The sequence below is a fragment of the Pavona decussata genome, unplaced genomic scaffold (assembly GCF_977016875.1).
Source record: "Pavona decussata unplaced genomic scaffold, jaPavDecu1.1 SCAFFOLD_51, whole genome shotgun sequence".
Classification (NCBI taxonomy): Eukaryota; Metazoa; Cnidaria; class Anthozoa; order Scleractinia; family Agariciidae; genus Pavona; species Pavona decussata.
The window spans coordinates 2,635,001-2,645,360 of NW_028145473.1; the positions used below are offsets into that span (position 1 = coordinate 2,635,001).

General features: G+C 39.7%; 1 protein-coding gene across 2 annotated transcripts in view; it reads left to right on the forward strand.

Annotated features, from left to right (window-relative positions):
* Positions 1-9,750, forward strand: part of LOC146481049 (uncharacterized) — a 418,045-nt gene extending 408,295 nt beyond the window's left edge. The window contains exon 14 of one of the 2 annotated variants that reach the window (XR_014864519.1): positions 9,603-9,750. The gene's annotated coding sequence lies outside the window, so the exon portion shown is untranslated. The remainder of the gene's footprint in view (positions 1-9,602) is intronic. The other variant, XR_014864520.1, reaches the window with a different exon arrangement.
* The last annotated feature ends 610 nt before the right edge of the window (positions 9,751-10,360 follow it).

The following is a 10,360-nucleotide window of genomic DNA, read 5'->3' on the forward strand; positions in this document are numbered from 1 at the left end:
AATCTACAGTTTGATTCCGCAAAATGTACGCTCGAAAAAAATTCATATCACCGGAAAACTGATTTCTTTCGTTTTCGAAAGGGCAAATATGTCGTTAAAACTACGAAATAAAGTCAGCCAGCATTTTGGTATTTAGTGAACAACAGCTCGTAAATTGTGAAAATAAAATTCCGTTTCTTAAAGTGCTACTGTGATCAAATTTTTACCTCTTCAATTTTAAGGTTTATCACATAGAATTCTAGGAAAGATTAAAAACGCCGTTTACCGTTTCTAAATATCTGCATTGGTTCCGGAGATATTCACGTTTGAAAAATGTGTCAAATATGTTAAGGAGAGGACTGATGACGTCATATTCTCAACTCAATATAACATCAAGTATATAATACAAAACTGAATGCAAGGCTGGCACTACGGCAAAGGGCAGATTTATTAGTGGCCAATATTTCAACTAATAGAATTAGTCTTCCTCAGGGCCAGAGCTATACTGAAGGAAAATATAGTAACGGCTCCTTAAATTAAGGTTTGAAAAATACGTGGAAAAAAATGATCGGCTAATACATGATATGAAGACAGCGTACTTGTAAATATGAGATAACAGAAATATAGTAACGGTTCCTAAAATTAAAGTTTGAAAAAATACATGGAAAAAAATGATTGGCTAATACATGACATGAAGACAGCGTACTTGTAAATATGAGATAACAAAAATATACAAGTGTATAATCAAGGTTCAGCGTTCGTTTTTCCTGTTAATGCCTTCTGGAGATAACGTTTTCCCTCTATGAATTAGAAAAGCCTCGCGTGCCTTACGACGGGAGGCATTGATGGTGGGTTGTAGGGGAACATAATCATGATAAAGATAAATCCAACACCCCAGTCCCCTTCACGATCACTTATAACCCAGCACTACCTAATATTCAAGAAATGCTTCACAGGAAACAACCTAATCTCAACTCCACAGATCGCCTTCAAAAAATATTCAAAGATAAACCATTCATCGCCTACCGTCGTTCACCAAACCTTCGCGACCTTTTGGTTCGAGCAAAACTAAAAAACACTAACACGACACCAAAGCTCACCTCTGGCACCTTCCGCTGCAACTCCACTCATGGATGTCTCACTTGCCCTTACATTGACAATGCAAGAACTTCGTACACTTTTAGCAACACCGGCGAAACAAGACAAATAAAACAACATATAACCTGTAGTTCTACTAACCTTACATATATGATTGAATGTAAAAAAATGTAAAAAGCAGTATATAGGGGAAACCAAACGCACGATCCGTGAAAGGTACACAGAACACAGACAAGCGACAAACAACCCACATCACGCCAACTCTACAGCAGCAGTCTCTACACACTTCAACTTACCAGGTCACTCTTCTGCGGACATGCGACTCAACCCTCTCGAACTACAACCCACCATCAATGCCTCCCGTCGTAAGGCACGCGAGGCTTTTCTAATTCATAGAGGGAAAACGTTATCTCCAGAAGGCATTAACAGGAAAAACGAACGCTGAACCTTGATTATACACTTGTATATTTTTGTTATCTCATATTTACAAGTACGCTGTCTTCATGTCATGTATTAGCCAATCATTTTTTTCCATGTATTTTTTCAAACTTTAATTTTAGGAACCGTTACTATATTTCTGTTATCTCATATTTACAAGTACGCTGTCTTCATATCATGTATTAGCCAATCATTTTTTCCATGTATTTTTCAAACCTTAATTTAAGGAGCCGTTACTATATTTTCCTTCAGTATAGCTCTGGCCCTGAGGAAGACTAATTCTATTAGTTGAAATATTGGCCACTAATAAATCTGCCCTTTGCCGTAGTACCAGCCTTGCATTCAGTTTTGTATTTTCACGTTCAAGTGACGCCTGACACGAATTCTTTCACAAGAGAGATCCAGCAAAATTACCAGCAAGTTTAATTCCTGGGTTGTGTGGACCTCTGCATTCAAAAGTTTTCTATCAAGTATATAAATAGAGCTACAGTCAAACCTGTATATAACGGTCACCCTTGGGAAATGGCCAGGTGACCGTTATATACAGGGTGACCGCTGTACACAGGTTTCCTTTAAACTCCTCCAGAAGTCAATAAATAGCATTTTTATGTGCAAATTATCACTCATGTTATGTTTTATTGGCAATAACGAGTAACAGCAACGCAATAACCAGGATAAAAAAAATGCCCATAAATTGTCCGTGGTGTACTTTAAGGGAGGTGCAATGTATACTTTCATCTAATTTTCCTTGTATTGTAGGAAAGCTTTTAACGTAACAATATGGATTTCAAGAAGAAAAAAATCGGCCGTTATAGTTTTATGATATTTTGGAGCTCGAAGCTTGATTTCATGTAGTATGCCATTGACTTTACTCAGTGTGAAAGAAAGTTCTTCATGTCCGTAGTACTGAGCAAAGTCTTTCAGCTGCTTCGCAAGCCCGACTGCCTGTGCTACTATCTTATTCATCAAGGTCAAGTTCTGCGACATCGCTGTCTCTCTTTCGCTTCTCAGAGGGGGAGGGGGGGGGGGGCTAGCTACAATTTTATCATCTTCGTCATCAAAGAGATCGTTCCGGACCTCCTCCCTCCAGTTGGGTTTTGAGTCATCGATATATCCCTGGCATTATTCGTTAATCGTAACCCAATTTCGTGACCGTTATATACAGGTAGAAGATAATAAAATTGTGGATTCAGGGAGTCTAAACGGTGACCGCGTCCGTTATATACAGGTGACCGCTTTATGCAGGTCAACTTAACAGTAAATATAAGGGACGATTTTTGGGAAGTTGTTCAGTGACCGTTATATACAGGGTGACCGCTATATACAGGGCCGTTATATACAGGTTTGACTGTATCTCAGTCAATTTACAGCAGAGACCTTTGAAACCTGGCAGGCTAATAGTTCTAAAGGCAATACACCTACGGCTATAAAAAAAAATTCGGTTTCCATGGCAACTCACTCTTTTCCAGTCCCCTCCAACCTGATTTTAATATTTTAGTGATTTTGAGCTTGAAAAACATTTAACAAGGCCACGAACTCGACCAAACATATTTATACGCTTGCTGGCTTATACAGATGAGGCACCATTGGCAAATATCAAAATACCAAAGTTGGCCAGCAAAGCCTTAAGTACCAGGGAGGACTGGAACCCAGTATGTTGTCATGGTAACAAAACTGATAAGCTCTTATTATGGAGCGCACCGAGAACAATGTCACTGCAAAGAATCAAGCATTTCTGATACAAATTGGCCGAGATATCTTTTTTCATAATATTTGACCAAAATTCGGTTGAGTTTGTGACGTCATCACTTGGCTAATTTGCATATTTTAAAAACTTGAATATCTCTGGAACAAAAAGAGATATTTGAAAATAGTAAACAGCATTCTTCTTCACGTACAGATTACTTGTATATGTTTTAAAATGGCTCAGATTAGAAAGACACGAATTTCGTCATATATATACTGCGACAAATAAAATTTTAAGCTAAGCATCCGAACAGATCGCACTGTATTAGCTTATACAAATATGTCTTTAAAAGGCGACTAAACGGGAACACAGGAGATAACATTCGAAGTGTCGTTGTTTAAATAATGTTATCCTTGCTTGGGCTCCCTGATCATCTTACATTATGCTTAGTTAACTGCAAGCAAAACGACCGTTAACTAAGTGTTTAGCCGCGTTATCAACATTTTTTCGATTGTATTCCTTTATGCAACTTACCTTTTTAGCAATAGCTACGCAATGGTCGTTGACTCATGGACAAAAAATAGCCGTTTTTACCATGAATAGGGAAAAAGTTGTTCTTCACATGTGTTGAATAATTATGAGTTCTGTGCATGTCAAAAATAATAGCAGATGGCTGTTTAGCGTTGTCACACATTATTGCTGATATATTTCTAGCTTTTGTCATAAACAGGTTTGTTGCCAAAAAGGTCTAAAAGTAATTAATAACACAACAAATTTGTTTTTTGTTGCTATAAAATTAACTCCACCCGATGGGGTACAGTCATTTCATGTACAGCACTTACCCCATCCCCACAGCGGCATCTCGGACCGCTTCACTGTTACGAGCGACCAATGGCATAGCGAGGAGACGCGACGGGACATCAACAGACAAACCAGACAGCAAAATTTAAATATTCTGCGGAGTTTTCATCGAGATACAAAAATATGTTATCAAAGGCGAAGAGACCACTCGAAAATGAACGGGATTCCTCTCCGAAACGCCGCAAAGGTCCGAGATATCCCCCACATATCACAGTTCTGAGAATATTTAAATTTTGCCGTGGGGATGGGGTAAGTGCTGTACATGAAATGACTGTACCCCATCGGGTGGAGTTAATTCGACCTCGGACCCAAGCTCCGTGACCATTTTCAAAATCATCAGCCGTTGGAGAAACGGGCTTATGGCTCGAGTACGCCGACCTGACTTACGTCATTACATGACTGAGTAATGAAGAGGAAATTGTTGAAACAGAGGAACAGTGGGCACAGAGGAACAGTAGGAACAGAGGAAGAGGAACAGTGGGCACAGAGGAACAGTAGGCAGAGAGGAACAGTAGGAACAGAGGAACAGTGGGAACAGAGGAACAGTGGGCACAGAGGAACAGTAGGAACAGAGGAAGAGGAACAGTGGGCACAGAGGAACAGTAGGCAGAGAGGAACAGTAGGAACAGAGGAACAGTGGGAACAGAGGAACAGTGGGCACAGAGGAACAGTAGGAACAGAGGAAGAGGAACAGTGGGCACAGAGGAACAGTAGGCAGAGAGGAACAGTGGGAACAGAGGAACAGTGGGCACAAAGGAACAGTGGGCATAGAGGAACAGTAGGAACAGAGGAACAGTGGGCATAGAGGAACAGTAGGAACAGAGGAACAGTGGGCACAGAGGAACAGTGGGCGGCTCATGGCTGGTCGGCGTACACGAGCCATGAGCCGAGAAACGACGCTATCGTGGAATAGGTAGCAGAAAATGCTCATTTCCAGCCAAGTAAGCGGGGATTTTTGACGACGAAACATTCACCGAGGTTTGTGAATGATGGGGCTTTAGCTTTGCGTGAAAAAATCGCGGCTGGGATGGATTTTCGAGGCGCAAACCGCCTCTGAGCGGACTACGTGAACTTACGGTCGAAATCTTAGTGTGCTGCTTGACTCCGTCTTATGAAGGGAATGACAGTGATTTCAAAGAATGCTCGAAACGGTAAAATAAGCTACAAAATACACAAGAATACACCAGAGGTGAGTCAGTTTTATTCATTTTATTGAATGAAAGTTAACTTGTCAGAATCGTTGGTATTTTATTTCCCATACAAAGTCTTATAATGCGTTCAAATTCTCAACGGCTGCCTGTAACCCAATACCGCTTGCACTCAAAGGTCATCGTCTCACTAGTTTTCAGTTATCACACGCTCTCTAGTGACGCCGCGAACTTGGCAGTTTTATTCGTTTTATTGAAAGTTAAATTTAGCGTTTTTTAAACTTCATAATCGACAGTTTAAATTCTCAATGTCTGCTTGCACTCAAAGGTCATAAATAATAAATTATTACACGCTCTCTAGTGACGCGAGCTTGGGCTGCCTGTGGAAGAACTAGTTGTCGGAGTCTCTGCAGAGTCCCACCCTCACCGGTCCACCCGCTGAGGGAGCTCCGAAAACCTGATGATGCTGAAAACATTATATATAGGACGCGACAGCGTCTTTCCCTTCCATGTGGGACACACTTTCTTGGACGTGCACGAGGCACAGCCTCGTTTTGGTGCGAAGCTTGTTTTCGTCCTATAACGTCATAAAATTACTTTTTTCGTTCACAATTCTGACAGAAGTCTTGAACTCATGGATTTCTTGACATCTTCTAGGTTGATGTCGATTACATCAAGGATTTTCTTGAAAATGTTCGTCTTAAGGTGGGGGTACACCTGAAAGCCGTTTTCACACCACATAAAATCGGTCAAATGGAAATATCTTGTTCGCATTTCAAGCAATACAAAAACCCTCCATTCATTACACAAATCAATGTTTTGGGGTGTTTTGTGAATTTTTGGGTGATTTCTGGGTATATTCTGGAGGAGATAATTTTTCTTGAAGGATTGGTAAAATTATGAGAAATAAGAAATGTTGAAGATTTAGTGAAGTTTTAAAATTAGAATTTTTAGTTAATAATTAATAGAGGGATACCAAGTTAGTCCACTAGTAACCTGGGGTGCTCTTGCGTGGGTATCGACTGTCTGTTAGTGTTCCAAAAATCATTTTCTTTCTTCTATCCATTCTTAAAACCTCCTCAAATTTCACTCAAATTCAGGTAGAGCCCCACCTTAACCCTGTGCGGAAACCCGTATTTATCGGCAGGAAGTTGTATGGCCAACTGACCTTTACTGAGAGAACAAACAGTAATTTTGAAGAAAGCTATTTTTTTCTCTGTTCGTAAGCGGACGGTATCATTAAAATTCTACAATCAGGTTCTCTCTGGGATCGGGCAGAATTTTATTGTCTCTGACCACGGTCACCATAGGTCACCAAAGCGTATTCAGTATAAGAGTTTGTACGGCGCTACAAGTCGATCGAAAATTAGACAACAACATTCAAAAACCCCAAAAAATTACAGTAAAGTCTGAAAAACATAACCCGGTGTGTTTTGCTGTGCTTTTAAGGCTTCACTAAAGGCGGCTTAAATCTTCCCGACTTCGAAATAGCTATAATGCACTCAAAGTGGTTTGGATAAGGAGATTATATGAAAGTAAAGAGGATGCCAGCTGGAGTCACATACCCCTGGTATTTATAAGACACTTAGGAGGCCTTTTTTTATTTAAATGCAATTACGATTTCAAGTATCTTAATTTAAATATACCAATTGATTTCTATTAGGATACACTTTTATCTGGCAAACATTGAATCAACATACCCCTCAAACCCAAGAACAAAGATTAGAGGAAAAACAGTGTACGAGAGTGACAGGCCTGCACGCCATCTTTCAATACAAAGTCGTGTACCATATTCTGCCAACTAACGCAACCTTATTAACAACAAAAAATGACAATTCTATAGAGCACAACAAAGAAAATATTATCTATGGCTTTACCAACAATATCGCGCTGCAACTTAGCCTGAACCTCAGTTTAATAATTGCAAAATCAGGATGACATTTACATTTCCTCGAGAGAAGAAGACCCTTGTTTCTTTGATACCTTCCTTGCTGTTCTGAGAAGCAAACTTGACATAGAAAAACACAATTCAAAATTACAAATCAATCTTGAAATACCATAGAACTAAAACCTACCTTTTTGCCTAAAGCTGCACTTTGGGTATTGTAAATTGCAATCAAACATTTTTTTCTATTGATTGTTTTTAAGCTAATTAAGTCTTGTACTGTATTTTTTTGTATTTTCTTAGCTTGTATGCATGTTTGTGACTATTTCTCTGTAACTCTTCACTGGAAGTGAAATAAAAAAGACAAAAAAAAAAAGGCTTCTCGGAGCTTCCAAACGCCGTTTTGAGTGGTTTATCTCTTACCAGCTTGTCCACGCCCAGCACTGCATGTATTATGTTAATGACAAGGCTGGAAACTTGAATGTAATTTGACCCGTCATTTGAGGAGAGCACTTCGAAAACCTCGCTAAAATTTACTTGAAACTTAGCACACGCTTATCTTCCTCGGCATATGTCAAGAAGGATGATGTGCGGTCCTTCCAGAGCAACTATTGTTCGAAGAAGTTCACTTCCTGAGACACAGGCCTTCGTTGAAAGCAAAGTTGATTTCAAATCGGGCGCCAATATTGCCGCGGACCGAGCTGTGTCCCTGGAATGTCATAACAGACTCACGGTCAAACCTAGGCACGGGTACTAAAATGTGCCCGACAGAGGGAATCCACGTGAAACCTTTGGCTCGCAACGAACTACACACACCACACACACCACACACACCCACGGAGAACAAACACGAGTCGACTGGTGCTCTCCGGAGTGCAAATGAGAGCCTTGGTCATCTACCAGGTACGACACTAAGGACTTATTAAGCCCTTTCTTCTTAGGAATGTAAAAAATGTTCTCTGTTGATATATATCCAGCTTTAAAGGACTGAAAATTACCGTAACTGGTAACGCAGGAGCGATGGAAAATCTGCAAAACTTTGACGCTTCTGCTTTCTGCTTTCCGCTTTCTACCTTTCTTTTGCGGAACACTTTTCGTTGGAGTTTTCTCAAGATTCATTGTACCATTTCTATATTTATTGCATCCTTACAACAGTAGACAGTAAAAGAAACTTTATGAAAGGCAGAGAAAGACGCTTTTACTGGGATAGACAAGCAAGAAATTACACTCAGTCATGCTTATTTTCGCAGGTAGTATTACTTCATTTTTCCCGCGAAAACACAAAGTAGGCGGAGCTATCAATCAAAGAGGTGTCAACGGTGGAAAATATGAAGATCAAAAGCTCTTTCTTCTCCCTTCCCTCCGCGCGCGCGTGACAGAACTTAAAGAAGAGACTGCACGCAGTCTATGTGTCAGAGCAAACTATGAAGGTAACTGTACCTAGTCTACCAAAGGAAAATGGTGTTCTCGTGAAAATTAGCATAATTGATTTGAGATCTCGTCAAGCGAAGTTAATTTTAGCAAAAATAATAATCGTGTTGGATTTTACGGGTGTGTGTTCGACGCGATCGTGCACCCAGTAGAATACCTGTGATAAAGCTGAAAAGTCTGTCACAGAAAGCCCAGAAAATAAGGGTGTTTGGGTGGAAAGGTATTCGCACAAATATTCCTTTGTCGTCAAAAATTCATCATTATGTTAGAAGCACATCGTGGTTGCAAAACCCGACCTGTTTAGAAATGTATTATTTCGTTTATTCATCCTTTGCGTAGCGTTTCGGTTGAACTACATCTCAGTCGTTTATCGCAGATACAAAGTGATGCCTTAGACTCTCGGCAAGTCTTTCATTTTCACCTGTCATCAACATCTGAACTATCGTGCATGCTCGAATACGCCTAATACAACGACGCCCAAGTATACGCTCCCTTGCTATATATTTGAGTAAGGGCGTTTTTACAGACATATTTGTTTATAAATTGAATTTCTCACAAACAAATTCTCCCACGGGAACCTTACTAACCAGTCTCAAACTTAACGGAGTCATCATGTGGACCGGAACTTAAGTTTTAGAGGGAATTAGTTTTCCAACGCGTATCTAAAAATAGACCGATTTGTTAAAATGCCGCAACAAAGGTTTAGTATGGATTGAAGCTGTGCGGTTCGTGGTATTGACGAAGTGAAAGCGAAGAACGTGCTACCGTTTGGCCAGCGTAGTCATAAACAAAAGCAAACCGTGATTCCAGGTACTTTTTATATACAAAACACAGCCAAGAACTTTACCCACCCGATGTGAGCACCGGCAAAATATTATGAGAAATAGAAAAGAAAGCGATTTCAAAACGTAACAACCAAGAAATATCAGTAATTATTAGATCTTGCTGATTTCGCTTTGCAGGAACAGCCAGAAGACAATTTAATGGCCTCTATTTCTCTGGCATGAAAAAGAAGAAGAAGAAGAAGAAGAAGAAGAAGAAGAAGAAGAAGAAGAAGAAGAAGAAGAAGAAGAAGAAGAAGAAGAAGAAGAAGGTTTATTGATTTATACCCCTCAGGGTAGCCCCTTCAGATGCAAAAAGCTGTCTGTTATCAATGGGAGCCCTGAGCACAACAATGTACTAAAACTATGTACAAATAAAAAATTTAGAAGCAAATAAATACGAAATACCATCAAGATAGTTTCTTAAAAAGAGTGCAACCATAGTAATAGAAAGATCGACGCGGATGTAAAAGTGGCGCGCGCATGGATCAGTGTAATGACTCAAATACCATGGCCTATAAGGCACTCAAATCCCTAGAACTGCATTACACAATGATCCAGTTTTTATTAATACAGCACAGAAGTATAGTAATCTTCGCGTCTGTTGGCGAAAGCGACGCCATCGAGCACATGGTTTTGAAATGCGAAGATATACTCCTCAGGTTACCTTTTTTGCGTTTGATATCTCGTCTAGTTCTTGAATATTGATCATGAATTCGTATCTGTTGGTAAAAGCTCAATATGTTTTGCTGAAAGCATCATTTGAGCAATTCTATTCAAGCTATTTGCCCAAGCGAAAATCGATCCCGTAATTTGATCAGCTGTTATGTTACTATGGAGAAATGCATTTCTTGACTGTGTTTTGATGCGATTGTGCGGGCGAAAAAAATCATAATTAATTTTAGATTTCTTCTTCTCCAGCCAAATTTTCAGGAAATGTTGCTGATACGTGAGGGATCATTTATTTTTAAATTCATTGTACAATTACATAACACTTTGAAAAATAAACTTT